This window comes from Pseudopipra pipra, chromosome 6, assembly GCF_036250125.1.
Source record: "Pseudopipra pipra isolate bDixPip1 chromosome 6, bDixPip1.hap1, whole genome shotgun sequence".
NCBI classification, from domain to species: domain Eukaryota; kingdom Metazoa; phylum Chordata; class Aves; order Passeriformes; family Pipridae; genus Pseudopipra; species Pseudopipra pipra.
In genome coordinates, this window is record NC_087554.1 from 43,759,524 (window position 1) to 43,776,685 (window position 17,162).

The window sequence follows — 17,162 nt, forward strand, 5'->3', positions numbered from 1 at the left end:
GGCAGCTGAACATGCCATCTCTCTGGGGTGATGTGCTTGTGTTAGCGAATTTGCTGATATAAACTACAGGCTCTTTCTGTAGCACATTTCCCTGCTCTCTCTGTAGCACATTTCCCTAAAGATTGGAATGAGTCTATGTTGTGAAAGCAAGCTTCAAAGCATCTCTAGTGAGCACAGAAGACGTGGTAGTAAAGGTAAAAAGCCAGGGATGATGTAAGGGGGAAGGGAGCCAGGAAGAGAATGAGGCAAGAGAGAAAATACACAGAGAACTGTATTTGTGAGTAGGTGAGAAATTCCTTTGAGGGTACAAACTGACTTTATGGTCAAACACATTTCAAAGGGCTGGTTGAATCAGTACCCCAGTGAGCACCAGCATGTCTGGGCTTGCTTATAATTTGCAGCAATCTCTCTTGTCCTTCCAGCCTCTTGTTTTCTTCTTTCCCTTTCATTTTCCCTGCTGATCTTTAGCATGTTCTCTGGAAGTAATGCTGCAACAGGGTCTCTAATATGACTGAAGAGCTACTGCAACTAAACTTGCTGAGAAATTATTTTTAATGAGCAAAAGTGTTGCACTGAAGCAGTGAATTCCTTCTCTAACACAAAAAAAAAAGATCCTTACAGTGAAAATCCTGCAGGAAAACCTCTTCAGATGAATTGCTAGTTAGAGAATAAAGCAGTTAGGTGAATAAAAGCCTGATTACATGTCTGGAGGTAGAATGCAATTAGAATCAGAAGAAGTAAATTAATAATTTGGCTCCTACTTCTGGCTGAAGGCTGTGCCTGAGCAGTTTTATCCAATACCTGCTTCTGAAAAAGCAGAAGTATTACAAGAGGCAGAGTATTCAAAAGAGGATTTTGATCTGCATTTGACTGTCTGCTTATTTGTCTCTGAACTGGGACTGTAAAGTGGGAAAGAGGCATTTCAAGCTGTTGTCTACACAAGGTGTTCAGTTTGGACAGGGCTCATGACATCTCCAGTTGCTCTGAGACTCTGTGATGGTAATATGACAGAATGATATTACATCTCTGCACAGGCTGGCAGCATGATGGCACTGCATTAGATAGACATAGTAGGGGCATGGAGAGTTTTCACCCTTATTGTGAACATCATATTCCCTTTGGTCAGATGGGGCTAATGCTCAAAAATGTGCACCAGACTGCTGAACTCCCAGAGCTTCCTCCTGGCTCCAGCTTTGAGAAGCTGCTGCCTCCCCTGAGCTGCCTGCTCTAATCTCAGTCCCCAGGCAGCATTTATTTAGCTTGGAGTAAATGGTTGGTATTAACCTCACACAGACTTAAGTGCTGCTTACATACCACTTCCCATTTATTTATTCCTTTTTCTCATTACAGTTTTGCCCCATTTCCCTTGGGCTTTTGTGCTGCCTTTTTATTTTTTTATTTTTTTTTTTTATTTTTTTTTTTGACTCTTCGGGTCTTTCCCTCCAAGCCAGCAGTCATATAGAGAAATCCAGGCGTAACTGTGAAAAGCTCACATACCCAATAAGCCATCATTTTATTTGGGATATGCCTACTGGGTCATTGTAGACCATTCCAATCCTGGAATCTATTCCCAAACAGGAAAGCACAGTCTCTCCATTTGGCAGCACAGAGCTATCATTCATTTAAATACATGCAAAAAGCCCAGTGCCAACTATCTCTCTTGTGCTTGTGACCACTCAGCTTCTCATCGTCATCCTGGGTGGTTCCCATCACTAACCTGCTAGAGCTTCCAAAATGGGGATGGTACCACCACCTCTTCTGAGTGACTAGTAAACTGCTGTATGCAGCCTAGACTGTTAGCAAAACTTCTTTATCCAAATTAACTTGGGAATGGCTCTGTTTCTAATCCAGCTGGATTTCTCACCTCTTCTTGTTGAATATATCTGAACTTTGCATTTACAGTGTACCTTCTGTTTGGCTGCAGGGATAATGTCATCTCTCTGCTAAAGACAAAGTAGTAATTTTCCCCAATGCCTGACACACAAACAGCAGTCATCTTTTATATTTTCCCCAAAACTAATTGCTACCTTCTTTCTCTTCTGGTTTTTGGTTTGTTTTTTTTTTTCCCAGACAAACAGTATTAGGAAGCCTCTAAATGAAACATGTCATTGCTTTCACCTGTAGTTTTGCAGAAAGCCTCTGAAGTTTTAGTTGTTGTGAAACTGTCCATCTCCTGTCACAGATCTCCCTGCTGTGTTAGTTATAGGATAGTGTGACTCTGCCTACCTTTTTTTTAACTTTGTAACTAAAGACAGCATAGTATTCAGTTTATTAAGATAATTTAATGTAAATCTATGATGACAGTGGTTTTCCTTTAATATTTTCTGTCTGATGGTCTTAAATCACATTTGTGCACATTAATGAATTGACTCTAATAGCTCCCAGTGGAGGAACACAAGAAAAAAGAGATTTCCTTAAGGTTATTCAGGGAGTCAGTGTCAGAGTCCCTTCCAGCTGAACCTTACCTGTTGGCTTTGAGTTAAAATTTTTAGGGAGTTCACTTTGTTGTAACAAAAGATATTCAGTGTGTTAAGAACCTAATATCTCAATCAAATGTCTCAAATTTTACATTTTAATAAGCAAAGAGCACAGAAGAGGACAGAAATAATATTTTTTTCATATAATTTTTTTGGTGTGAGTGTAACAGACATCTGGATAGGAAGAATTTACAGTTTAGATTTATAGTTTGTGTATCTGATGAGCTGTCTCTCTTCAATATATAAAATAGAGATGCATGTGAAGTGTTATGTCACTGTCAAAGCACTCAAGTGTCATCAAGGGCAAATATCCATCCTTCTTTACCTTTCTGTTCTGTAAAAAAAAAAAGAAAAGGAAATTCTTATCTAGGCACACTTCCTTATTCCTTCAAATTTTATCTGGACCAAAATTTGTATTATTATGGTAATTGAAATGCTCTTATTTGGGTTTTTTTTAAGGGGAAAAAAAGGCTGTTTTTCTTGTTCCAAGACTACTCTAGGTAGCCAAGAAATAACATGTGCAAATGTGTCTCATTGTGATGTGATCACAAGTTAGTGCTGAGGTTTTATTGGGTAGTGTTTTGTATTTTCTCTTTTGTCCCATTTTGGGCTATAGTTTAAGTAGAGATAATGTAGCCAAACCTCTGCTTTCTGGACTAGGAGTGTAAATCTAGGGTAAACAACTTCGAAAAAAGAAAAGAAAAGGAAATGAAAAGGAAAAGGAAAAGGGAAGGGAAGGGAAGGGAAGGGAAGGGAAGGGAAGGGAAGGGAAGGGAAGGGAAGGGAAGGGAAGGGAAGGGAAGGGAAAAGAGAAAAGAAAGCCCTACCATACAAGAGTACAAAAGTTGTTACCCCAAATATTGCTGTGACATAGTTGTTCTAAGCAGCAGTGGAAGTCTTTATTATAGAATAAACTATATTCTCTGGGATTGTTGTAAATTTATAGATTTATGACATTATAACAGTTGAATAATTTGTCCCATTTCATGTTACACTTCCATCTGCTGGGACACTTCAGCACAGCAGCATCCCCCCACACTATTATACTTTCGTATTTTCAAGTAGGGTACAGATTCAAGTTCATATATTCCTTCTACATAGAAACTAGTCTGTGGGGACTCGTCTTGAGGCTGTTATTCAGACTGAGCACCCAAAAGCTTCACCTGGCACCCATTACAGAGGAGGGTTAGGAGCAGAGCAGAGTAGCTGTTGTTGGACTTCCTGGAACAACTGGATTTGGCCAGCACACTTACATAACCTCAGCCTTGCATCTTCTAATGGCTGGCATCTTCAAGAGCTGAAATAACAGCAATAATTTCCCTTAGGGGCTTAAGCAGGTCATGAATTTCCTCCTGCGATGAGCAATAGTCAGTCTGAAGTGACAGACCCTGTCCCAGCATACTGTAATATGAAATACTTCTGAGAAGAGAGGTTGCAGTGCAGCAGCCAGGTGCTGTGGGGAATTGGTAGTGAACAATGAAAAATACTTGGAAGGGCAAATACTCATATCTTTTTCAGCACTTGGGAAAAGGGGCTGTTGAGACAAGGAGAGCTGCTCAGCCCAGCAACATTCCCCCCCAGCTCTGCTTTCTGTCTGAAAGCTTTGAGAAGTTTATGGAAGAACATCTAGCACTGTCTAACAGGGAATTAGGCAGGGGTGCTTGCAGAAAAAGGATCAGGAGATGGGCTTTCATAATTGAAACAGAAAGATAAGGAAATATATACACAACAGAAGAGTGGCAGAAAGGGAGCTCTGAGAATAGGCTTAGGAGCCAGAGGCTCAAATTTGATTTCTCACATCTTGTTCTGTGGTTAAGTCACATCACTCATCTGTCTGATTTTTCTTATCTGTGTAATGGGGGACATATTACAGATCTCTGTTTAAGTGGAGGTCTGAGAATTAATAGATGCTGATAGAGTGCTTGGAAGATGAAAAATTCTGGGTATTACCACAGCAAATAGTAACCCCTTTGACTCATTTATGGTCTTATTAACACCAAATGCCTCTTTGGCTTCCTGTCATTTTAACTAAGCCTCCTTCTGATCCTATTAAACACCAGGGGGAAGTTCCTTAGCTAGTGTCAGTTGTCACAGCCCCATTGACTTCAATTATTTCTCTTGCACAGCATATTTCATCCAAAGCACTTCAAGTATTTGAGAGATATTGGCCAATTAAGCATCACAACCTCTACGGGAGGTACAGAGTCATACCACAGTTAGAGAAACTTAGAAAAGAAAGGTTAATCAACTTACCCAAGGTCAGGAAGAAAGCGTAGCAGAGATAAGAAAAATGGAGCAAGAGTTGTGCTCATAATTCTGGACATTGCCTTGGCCAGGTTTTGCTCTGTTTTTCAGGGTGGATCTGAAGCCACTGTTCCAAGCTCTGCCTTTTTCAGGTTCTTACTGATATGAGACAGAGCAGGAACTCGCTTCCTTTTCACGCTCTCATACCCTTTCAGTTTCTATAATTCTCATTTTATTAGAGGCATCGTAGGAAAAGAATTATGGAGACTACATATATAAAGGCTGATTCCTCAGCTAGTATAAATTAGAAAGATTTCCCAAAGGCAATGAGAGTACGAGCACACATACCTGAAGATCTGGTCCCAAGGGCTTATTTCTGACAGAGTAGGGCTATAAGATACCTAGGGATTTTCAGCCTCCAGTCACTTAGGCAGAGGCTTTCTGTAGCTGTGTGAAGCTAAACTGCCTACTGGTGATTGCTTTTTCAGTATATTGCAAGCCAGGACTTTATCAGCATATGTGCAAATGATTCTCAGTAAGCTGGTTTGTGCCCTTATGCCTGCTAAAAGTCCAAAATGGCTGCATCAAATGGCAGTATTTAGAATAGCTCCAAGTGGAAATACTTCAAATATCCACAGTAATTCTCCTCTTTCTGAGATGAGAATTATGGGTTTTTTTCCCAGTGTAAGGAGTGTTTGTGCAACTTCAGCATTTTATTCTGCAAATTTAGATCCTCTTTCAGAGAAACTAGTGAATGCTGTGATAGTAGAGTTTGATGTATAAATAGCCAGCAGACGAACATGAGGAGAGGCAACGAATAATTCACAGATGGAAGAGTTCGAGATCAGTTGAGACATAATGGCAGAGCAGTAGTGCAGAGCTGAGGAGCAGTGCTTAGCTTGGCCAGCACTCAAAGAGAATCCACAAGTGCAGTTCTTAATTATATTTATAGATTTAAGTCCAAAATCAACTTTTTGTTTGTTTTTTAAAAACGCAAAACCAACCAAAGCCACCCGCCCTCACCCTGTGAATTTTGCTGTTTTGATGCAGTGCTCATAGCACCCATCTAGGAAATAATAATATGTTATTTGGTTTTTTAGTTTTTAAAAGCTACAAACAAGTTGAAGAGGAAAGCCTGTCACAGCTACGACAAATTACTTGTATTTATAAGCTTAAGATCTTAATTTCCTGAAGCAGCTTTAAATGCAGATAGTGTGCTGTCTTTGGACACTGAGTTAAGACTAGTTTATATCAATATTCCAGCTAATTCTTTTTTAGGTAAAGAATAATTGAATGTGCTGTTTCCATACTTGGGAAAAAAACAACCCTATCTCTATAAAGCCCATGGAAATACTTATATTGAAGTAAATACATATAGATATGTTTGTACACACATTTAAGTAAATGCTGGTCAAAACCAGATCTAAGGACTCATAGGAGCACTGGGGGAAGGGCTGAGGTGTGTGGAAAGGGAAGCAAGAGGAGGATAGGGCAGCTCAGAAACTCAGATTGATTACCTATGTAATTCTCTTTCTGCCCCTCCACACACATGTACTTCAGAACTAGAACTAGTACTTTTTTGAAAAAACACTGCCTAAAATCCTTAACATTTTTTTTTCTTCATCCTTATGCTAAGATTTAACATTACCTTGGGCTAGACTTTCCTGACCTTGTCACCAAACATATCTTGATATAAAAACACTTGGTCAGGACTCTTATGTTTATGAAAAGAGATTAAGCTATGAAAAGGATAAGGCTCCAACCTTCAACTCCAAGCTGGAAAAACTGCTTTTTTACTTCTGCCACATAGAAAGCATGCTCCCTAGGAAAAGGAAAGGAAAATTCACATGCTTTAGGTCAGTAGCCACATATGAGCTATGTGTTTGGTCTTCAAGAGAACTTATATCAGGCATATGCTCCCTCTTGGAAATTTCTGTCACCTGTGATCTCCCATTCCATCTTAGCCTAAATTTTTTCTATTGCCATGGGAAATAGAGGTCTTGACTGGGAGGAGAAGGGAAACCAGCATAAGAGAAATCTGGAAGTTGTCCTATATGCTTGATAAATCAAAACAATGTCTTGGAAAATGTTGCCTGACTGTTTGAAGGTGCTAACTGCTTAAGAAGGTAATGGTGTACCATGGAATGAGACAAGTCCCTGTCCTCCAAAAAGTGAGCACAGAGTGGCTTCAAATGTTCCCCATCCCCAGCAAATGTGTAAAAGTGCCAGCATCTCTCTTAAGGGGAATAGAGCTAAGAGCAAATACACATTAGAAAGTGCCAAAATATTTTAGTGTTAGGTGTAAAACCTGTTTCTATTGACAAGTGTGACAGTCTTTACTGGTCTCAGTTAACAGGACCCTAGGGACTTCCCGTTCACTGGAAGAATAAAAAAACAAGAGAAAACATTTATGTACAGGCTAATACTTTTTGCTAGAGCTTGCACAATTTAGCTCAGACCGGCTACAGAACGCTGAAAGACCAACTTTACTTTTACATGGCATTTTAGAAGTCTAAAAACACTCCTTTTGCAACAGTGTCTCAAAGACTTAGAACCACTTGGTCAGTCTGAATCCATAGGAATATATTAAATGTATATGTATTGTGTGAGTAGATGGGGTCCTACTATCACAAGCCTGGTCGGGTTCTGAGAACACAAAAATAAGACATTTTGGACTGATTAAGCCAGTGCAACATCACTTCCTCACCTTCCCCTTGTACAGTCAATGCGTCAAAGTTAAGTCCTGTACTTATTCATGGAAATTCTCATATGAGACCTGACAATCTTCCCATCCTCGAGACAATGAGAGTCAAAATCTTTCTAGTATTCCAGTTGTGGGCTTGTGCAGAGGTATCTCCCTAGGGGGTTCCAGGATTGCTTCCAAGAAATACCATTCCTCCCCTTCTACATTTTGGGAAAGAGAGAGACATCAAGACTTGGGTGGCTTGCAGTGGGCTGCTGCCAGTTGAAGGGGGCCACTGTCTTGAAGTTACTGACCTCCAATACCTCTCTGTAAAAATTGTAAGGATGCGCCCCTAAAAGAATTTCTGTATGATCATAGGCTCTATAGTAATTCAGGGGTTTTTTTCCTGGCAACGTCCTGCTAGAAAGGCTATAGCTAAGGAAAGAACACTTTTCTTCTCCTAAAACAGTTATTTTAATCCTCAGTACCGTTACAGTGTTTTTACAAGTATCTATCTACCTATGCTTTAGGGAGTCTGTCTAGGTCCTTGCATAGAGAGCTTTCAAGAGATTGCTGCTCTGGTTGGTCTCTCCACAACCATGGTCTCTTGCATATCTCCATGCCCAGAAGAGGGTATTTAGGACTTCTGCTGATCATGGGTTGTTCCCTGGTGGATAGGAGTATCCTGTCCATCTTGTTCCTTTTTCAAGTGCTGTTATCAATGTCATACTTGATTAGGTATCAAAGCTTTTGAAAATACACACTGTATGTAGAAACAAGAGGATGTGATGTGAGGATTTGTGGGTCATGCTGGATGACCTGGTGGGGTATACAGAAGAGGCAAGCATTCTCTCCAAGGGTCATTCTCAGAGGAAATCTCTGGATCTCTCTGTTCAGGTAATATTTTTTTGGTCAGGGAGAAGAAATGCTATTGGAACTCTGTCACCTGGCTAGTTCAGTGTTACTTCTGACATTTATGTAATATACAAATATGGTTCTCACTATCACATTTTCCAGCTCTAAAGAAATATTAAAATGTGTAAAAGCCATGATGTTATCATCATTTTTGATTATAGCATTAAACAGTGTATTAAACCATTCCCTTTGGTGTACAATTCATACCTCTTAGCCTGAAGGTGCGTTTCTTATTAAAATGTCTCAGATCCACATATTGTGAAATAATATCCAGTGAATTCTCCCTCTTTATTTATGTATTTAAAAGAAGTTGTTAAGGGATTTGGGGAAACAGATGAATTTACTGTCTGTAATAATGTAAGATCATAACAGGTACAGTGCTTATTATAAGAGTTATTTTCTAAGAGTTTTTTAGGCATTTCATTCAGATTGGTTTTGAAATGAACACTTTTCCAGATGAACTAAAAACTGTCTGAATGTCCCCAGGACAGCATGTTGAGTTGCACATAAGGGGTCAGTAGAGTTGGAGGGTGATTTAGAAAAGATTGGGCTGCAAGATGATTTTTTTTTTTGCTTCCAGTTGAATTAGCCAAGGTTTACAGAACTAGTAGTTTTGATTACCTCAGTTTAAATGACTTGAAACAGTTTTAAAACTGATTGCAGAGGGTGCTAGTCACTCTTTTCCTGAAACTCAGCTGCCTGTAAGCGTTCTCAGTTTAACACCCAAATATTGAGGTACCTAACACCAAACTACGGTAACAAATCAGTCTGGCTGAACAGCTGCAGTGCTAATGTGGAAAGGGGTTAAATAATAGTCATCAGTTCTACTGTCAAACTGGAAGAAACTGCAATCCCCAGGGGAAAAAACCTCAGACAATGAAAAATGTTCTGTGTTGGTGGATTTGCCTGAAGAGTTACTTGCAGAGCTTATATTAACAAGCTTATGTCTTGTGCCAGTGTAGGACACAGGTAGCCAATTAGCTGTAATGGGAGAGATCACCTTTCTTCTTGGTATAATTTTATCTGTAACTAAGAGATTTTCCTCAGAACACCTACCTTGTCTACCTTTGCAGAGGTAGGCAAGGGGTGAATAATTCACCCAGCCAGAGCCATACAGGGTTAACTGCTTGTGTGAGCACTTCCATGATCAGGTTCCAGCAGTGCCCAAACAGCTGAACTGCCTGCTCAGGGTATCATTGTGGATTTGTTCCCTGAGTATTTTTGCCCTGAATGATCTGGCCCTTACCAGGCATGTTTGCATTATGGCAAATGGCTCATTTTTTTTCTTCTTTTTTTTTTTTTTCATTATATTTCCTTCTTTTAGAAATCACTTCTTTTTATTTAATTTAAAAGTTTAACAAAATAGGATTTTGGCCTGTAAAAGTCTAGACTTCTAGGATGTAGCTGGCAGTCTCCTCGCCCCATTATCTGTTCTCTCTTTTTTTCTTTCGCTTGCTGTTCTTTTTCGGCACTGAAAATGTAATCAAAGTCACTGAGGCTCCAGTAGACCTCTACTTGTTGATTAAAATTGAATAAACTAGACAAATTCTGGTGGGAATTGAAGGCATTTATGATGACTACCTGGCATTTTTCTCTGCCCTTTTTTATGTACTTGTCACTGTATTTTCCCACATCAATCTCATAAAACATTCTTTTGCTCATGCTTGAAATACTGATATTATCCTACAGCAAAGATAAAAGAACATCACAGAGCAATATGGCTTGGTGATAGAATTATCTGCAATACACAGAAATCTCTACTGATGTTTAGGGCTGGCATGGTATTAAACACATTACTTTTGCTGACAGGCATTTTCATTTCCTTGCATCATGCAGGTAGGGGAATTTGAAGGAAATCTAGTTTTCTCTTCTAGATTTGTTCAATAAAAAATGTAAAACAGAAATGCCAGTGGATATGGTAGCATCTCTTTAAATCAAAAGGAACTCACTGAAAGTCTAAGTTTCAGAGAAGGCTATGTGGTTTTATGTGTTTATTATATGTTTGTGTGGCTGTATTTACAAATCTATCTATCTAAATATTTATATAAACAACACAAATATTTGTATTTATATAAATGACTGTATAACCACAATATTTATATAAACAAATAGCTGTTCCCTATATAACAAATCTGAAAGAACTAGGGACAGTCCAAAATCAAGCAGTTAAAAATTAGTGTCAGTGAATCTTGTGCTTGTTTGGTCTTTATGATGTGATTTTTTTGTAACATCTTTACTCATTATTTCTCCTGTATGACTTTCTTCCCATGCCGTGCACACACACAAAAAAAAAAGAGCTTCTGGAATAAGTTTGAGATCTGCTCTCAAATTGATGGCCTTGTACACAGGACACCCACTTCAATTTTTTTGAAATGGGTTGTGTAGTGAATGAGGTGAGGGATTCTTACGAGGTAGGGACACCTCTTTAGCAAAGCATTTTCTTCCTACCCCTCTTTCTTCCCCAGGGTCACACTATGGTGGTTACTAAGTTACTAAGATCATTTTTCCCTCAGGTCACCTCTGAATTATGTGTTCCTTGGGTTCCATTTCCTAACTTCAGATCCTACAGCTTGGATGGAAACAATATTGAGCCCTGAAAACAGGAATTAAGTCAGCACTTCAAAAGTGTAAGGTGCCATAAGGTGCTAAGCACTCTGTGTAATCAGAACTTGCAATCTGAATTTGCACATTTAGTACTAGTGGATATTTTGACTTAATTTTCCTATTCCTGAACTCAACATTAGTAAAATGAGCCTATCACCTGAGAAAGGTGTTGTCCAAAATAATTAGTTTTTGCAAAACAGTTCAGTGCTATGCTGAGTGGCACCACAGAAATGCCCCTGTGGAAATAAATTACTCTTCAGAGCAGGATTAGTATAGAATGCAGAAGTGGCCACCAATGAAGCAATGAAGATAAAACACAGGATCAAGTAACAGCATCTTCAACGGTATTATTCTTTCTGTGCACTGAGTGCGTGAAAGTTCACATCAAAAAAGAGTAGTGTGGGATCGTGTAATTAGAGGATGTGTAGAAACATACACACATGAAACTCAGGGACTGCTTTTATGCTCTATTTGTGCAGGAATTTATGTCTAGAAATCAACAATATTAAAAATTAAAATGGTTTTCGTTGGAATGATGGGAGAGAATCTGATCAAGTGGCTGGGGCAGACATGACCCCCACCCCTGTCGAAGGTCTATTTTGTCACTGCCTTGGTCTGTGAAGTTGGAGGTAATGAATGCTTCTTTTCTGTGTACTCTCTGGCAGTAAATTCCTTTGGAATAGTTTGATACTATACATTGCCCAAATACAAAATATTCCTTTGTCGTGCACGATATTTGTGTAGTTGTGGATTTTGGAACAGGATTTTTGTATGTTTTCAGCATTTTGCATTCACTGTAGAATAAAACTGAGTGTTCTGCTGCTGTACTGAATAGGCCCAGAGCTGATCAGAGCATGCTGAGGTTTTTGTTCACCTCTTGCTTTAGGGAGAATGGGTCTTCTGCAGTCTAGAAGGCAGTAGCTTTGGAGCACGAGAATGAAGTCTCTTCTCCTGCTACACAGCTGGGTATTCTGCATTAATCTGGCATAAATTATTAACAAGCAAACCCTAATTTTTCTGTAACTGATGAGGGATTTACAAAACTTCTGAAAACTGAGTGGAATATAACCAAATATTTATTTATGCCAGTGTTTGTGTCTGCAATGGTATTTGTTAATAGGCCGAATAAGCGAGCATACAGAAAATGAGATATCACTGATATCGCATAATCAGGCAGTTTCCCCAAGAAAAGTATAATTTTACCTGAATATCTGGCAAAACTGACACAAAAAAATTGTGCTGATCCCTAACCTTTGCTAGTAGTAGGCCTTCTCATTGCTAGTAGGCTTACTGTATGTGATTTAGTGTAAATACCCCTTGCTCGAGGACAGAGTGGAGGGGAATTGTATGTGGGCTGCTGGGTTCACACTGGCCGAGGGCTCTTATAGCTCGTTTTGCAAGGGAACTGCTGAGGTTAGACTACAGAGGGTTTTTTTGTAATTTAGTCTTACCTGCCGGATATGACCTCAACTTTTTCCTCAGGTCTAAGGATTGACAGAAAAAAATCTCAACATTTTCCACTCATCAAAAGGTCAAAAATATTTGATCTGGTTAATTCCTAGAAGGTAAGAAAATACATGTAATTTTATAGAGCTCCTTTTAGAGCAGAAATACCAAAAGAAGGCCTCTTGTCACCATTTTCGGCTAGACTGGAACGTCCCGTCTTTTGAGTTCTGTGGGAGAAACAGCTACTGTTCTCAAGAAGCACTGAACCAATGTAAAAACTTTTAATCCTGTCCAAAAAGAACAAGCCAGGTTATCTCCAGCCATCCCCTTGAACGTGCCAGCCATTAAGCCAACATATGAATATATGAATATCTACATAGAAACACACCCCATAAGTGAAGGTTGATCCTTTGCAGTGGAGTTACATTACCTTTTACGTTACTGCTTGGTCTCGGTAATGTTCAGGTCAGTGCTATTGAGTGTGTTTCTTTGTGTGGCAATTTAGTTGTGTGCAGTGCTCTGGGGCACAGCATGGGGGATCATGGGGCTGTAAGTTCTGCAAAGCCTCTGTGTACATCCATCATTTTCAAGGCAGCAGGGAAGCTCATTCTTTTTGCCAGGCTTTAGCTGTGGAGCTTGGATGTGCCTCCCCCTCGGAGCTCCTGTTGGACTGCCACACAGGGAATATTCCACATTCAGTGCATCCATTCTGCAGCTGCCTGGCAGAGCACCAAGCTTGCAGGAGGGCACAAGAGAAAGCATAACCCTGTTTAAAACTATTCAGGCTCATCAGCAGACTGTGGTATTGCAGAAGAGGAGAGGTGACATAGTTTCATAGTTTGTCCTTATGCAAATAAGGTGCCAGCAGCAAGAGTGAAAGGAACTATTTCCTAAAATTGAGAAATGCTGCAAGCAGCAAGGTAAAGCAATGGGGTTATGCATGTACTACTCTTGTTCCTTGTCCCATTGCAGCTCATAAAACAGGGAGACAAGGAAGAAAAAAACAAAAGGGAAAGAGGCAGGAGAGGGGAGACCAAGGAAGTAAATCAGATTCCCAGGAAGATGATTAACTTTAGGAAAGCTAAGGCAATGCAAGGGAAAGCACTGTTGCCTACCCAGGTTTTACCTAGATGAGAAGGCTAATAACTAGCAGTGGGGCCAAAAAACAACTCTACTTTAGCTTTTCATTTTCTCACTCCAAAGGCAAATAAATGCATATTTAAATGATCACAGCAGTTAAAAACTGCTCCAATGAAGTAACGTTCTGTTACATCTGCCTAGCAAACACCTGGGTTTGCTTCTGCAGAACAAGAGATTTTTAAATGTTCACTGATCAAGAATTCTGGTTGGTTTTTAAATGTGAAATCCTTTTTTACTGCTAGTGCATAATTTAATTTGAGGCCACTTGTGGTTGATGTGTGTCTAAAAATCTGATCTCCTGCAGGCACATGGTGTCATTGTATCTGCTCATTTAATTTTTCTGAAAAGAAATTTTCTATCTACTAGAGATTAAAGCAGCGCTGCACACCCCACTTTTCCTCTCTCCTTACCCAAGTACAAAAGAAAAAGGCAAATAAAAGAAACACTACTATATTAAAAAAAAAAAAATTAAAAAGTCACTCTTGTTGCATGTGAGGGGCCAGCTCTGAGATTTAGACTTCAGAGGATGGTAGTTTTACTAGTCTGAGCTTCTGGATTCTTCCTGGAATGGAAAGACCCACATTTCTGCTTGGGAAAAGGCAAGAGTGTGGCAGATGGTGAAAAAGGAGAATTACTTTTGTGAGACTTCATTTTTCCAGTATAGAAGGTCTCTCTTGAGGTGAGTGTGGGAAGGAGGCTGAGAATGGGTCAGGTTGCAGTGGAATCACATGCACAGGTAGCTTGCCGAAGATTCCTTTGCAGCGTGTTCAAGGTTCCCCTCCTGTGATGTCAGGTCTCTTAAATTCGGTATCTGACTCTGCTCTTATGGGTTGAGTTATAGAAGTCCTGTAGATTATATGCATTTCCTGTGTTCTTGTAGATTATACAATGACTTGAAGAGTAAGTTTTTTTGATTAAATGCCATCGCGTTTTGGGACCACACATCTCACTTGACAGTGGTGCAGGACAATGTAATGCATTAATTCAGTTCTAGGACAATGTAATGCATTAATTCAGTTCTGCTCCTACTGGTGCATAGTAACATCATCTTGCAGCATGTTTTGTTGAACAGGCTACATGATGTGATAATTTCTTTGAGCCCTATACTTGGCTGCAGAACAAAATGGGATGCTTCTCCTGACATCTTTCGGGTAAGACCAGAAATGCAATCTATAGTCCAGGCTTTTTAAGTGAGAACACCAAGGAATGAGCCAGACTGAGGAGATAGGAGTGACCTTTGGGATGATGAAATGACCATGGTTGGTTGTGCTAAAAGGGAAGTAGCTAAGGCCACTAAGCACAGTTGGAATATGCAGTTCTTCCTAATTCTCCACTTTGTAGACTAGCCAGTGCTGTCTGCCCTCATCTGTTACCACACAGGTCCCATAATGACTGACCATATAACCCATCTTTCTCAGCATGCCGTTTCTACCAGAGTCATATCTACATGAGCACCAGCTTGAAAGCTTGAGCTGTTACCACTCACCCCTTTTAAATGAAGTTGTTGTAGTGGCCCTGTTTGTGGCAGGTCTAATGTTTTGCCTCAGCACTGCCTTTTCCATGGTGGTGCTGCATTGCTGGGGTCAGAGCTCTTGAGGAATAGTCAGTCTTTAGCTTCATGCTAATAGAAAAGCAATGAATATGCTTCAAATGCATTTAAAAAAAAAAAAAAGTGAGGGAGCATTTATGTTCTGTCACAGAAGGCCCCTTAGGTCTGCTAATGCCCTAGTTAGAAGAGTTTTCATCCTTGCATTTACCCAAGTATTTACCTTTCTTCCTGGCTTCCATGGGGAAAGCCGTACCATGCACTATGGTGTGTGATGCTCCAGGAGAACACTAGGAGCTCTGCTGTGGGTCCTTACATTTGGCTGACCTTGGAAATGGTGAAAGGCAGTGGTCTGCCTTTTTTAAAAAACATAAACAAAACCAAAACCAAAAAACAAACCCAAAACCCCTGACACCAAACCAGAAAAAGAAAAAAGAGCAATCTATTTTAGATATGGGAGAGAAAAACTTTTGGAAAGCTTTTCACTTAACAAGGGTCTTCTGTGACATTTAGACGCATTTATACAAGTTAAAAAGGAATTTGGCACCTTCCCACCTCACTCATCAGGCTTAGAAGAGAGAAAGCAACTAAAAAGACAAGATTACTTGATATATTGCTTTGTTTTGTTCACATAAAGTGTTGTGCCGTTGATGCTGGCTGAGTACTATTACAGGCCACAAAGAGCCTTGACAGAGGAGTCATATTCAGTCACATCCAGGGCTTGCTTTCTAATGAGGAAAGATAATTATCGTGCCAATCTCTGATCGCCTTTTACAAGGCACATTTAATCTGAGGGAAGATAGGAACATCTTTTGTCTCGTACAGACTTGAGAGCAAGGCCACCAGGTGTAACAGAGTAATCACTCTGAAGGATTTGTTCATTATTTCCCAGAAAGAGGGAAAAAGTCATGTTACTGTCTCTTCTGTTTTCCCTGCTCTTGAGTTCAACTTGTGCGGTTTGATCGTGGTGGCCCCACTTCTTCAAGCACCTTATATCCTATCAAAAGCTCACTTGACAAGCATTTATTACTGGTTAGACAGCCAAGTAGTCTCCCTCCATTCCTTGCCCCTTTCTCTTTAGAAGAGAAAATTTGCACTGCATTTTGATGGGAGCCTGATGATGTGCTGTATGCTCTGAGGCATCCACTCCCTTGGCTGTAGAGCAGTGTGGCCATGGTTGTATGCTTGCAGACATTTTTGTACATTATAAATGACCTCCACAAATGTGCATACTACTGGGTTCATATGCATGAGTGTGTGTGTGTCTTTTCTTTGACACTCAGATGCCCATTCCAGGGGAGTATAGAGATGAGCATATGCTCTGGGAGATGTTGACTTTTATATACTTGAGTGCACGCATGTCTACAAATGTATGGCTTCTGATTATATGGGAACTCCGAGACTACAGGGCCAGCTGTAACTTTGAGAATTGTCTTGAGAATTTTTTTGTGTCTTTTTCTTACTAGTAACAAATTAATGGAATTCCTGGTTTTTCACACTTCATAACATGGATTATCTCACTGATCCTGTTTGCCAGGTGGTCTCACATTCACACCAGAGGGCTTGCCACTGGGTTAAGTGGCTCTGGGTAGCACTCTATAAATTGATTTTGCCTCAGGGAAAAAGGCAAAAAGAACTAGATGGTGAAATAGAACAGTTTTAGGGAATTGCATCTTTTAGGACAAGGTATTTGGAATCTCAAGCAACTTGGTCAGATATAGAAGCTTGGAAACAGCTCCAGCTACTGCATGAAGTGTAATTTCAATAAGATTTAATTTATTTTATCATCTTTTACATTGCAGTCAGTTCTTTTATAACATTTCAGTGGAGGTTTTTTCCAACATGACATAGGTTTCTGCAGTGGAGGTGCACACTGAATGTGAAGACAACCGGTGGGACAGCTGTGTGCTTTAGATGCTGGGGAAGTGAGTTATGAATGTTACCTGGATGTTACCCGGATTACTTCAAGATCAGTAATGGAAAAGTTGGTAGGATTCACTTGCTGGCTTAGCTATGAGCATTGCCAACTCATTGCAGGAAATGGAAGGGTACAAACCTCACAAGCCTTCAGTTTTACGATACCTGCAGTTTTATAACTGCACTGGTT

The 17,162-nt window shown here is 39.9% G+C and overlaps 1 protein-coding gene and 1 long non-coding RNA gene across 31 annotated transcripts in view; one reads left to right on the forward strand and one right to left on the reverse strand.

Annotated features, from left to right (window-relative positions):
* NRXN3 (neurexin 3) overlaps nucleotides 1-17,162 on the forward strand; it is a 996,746-nt gene that overhangs the window by 596,663 nt on the left and 382,921 nt on the right. The window lies entirely within an intron of this gene.
* On the reverse strand, nucleotides 1,447-14,396 carry LOC135416111 (uncharacterized). 2 transcript variants are annotated; one of them, XR_010431440.1, is made up of 3 exons: nucleotides 14,145-14,396; nucleotides 12,375-12,481; nucleotides 1,447-2,811 (listed from the first exon to the last, which is right to left on the reverse strand). It is a non-coding gene; the product is annotated as an uncharacterized LOC135416111 (long non-coding RNA). The 2 variants fall into 2 exon arrangements; XR_010431439.1 differs by lacking the exon at nucleotides 1,447-2,811 and adding an exon at nucleotides 6,991-7,099 and having other exon boundaries at nucleotides 14,145-14,393.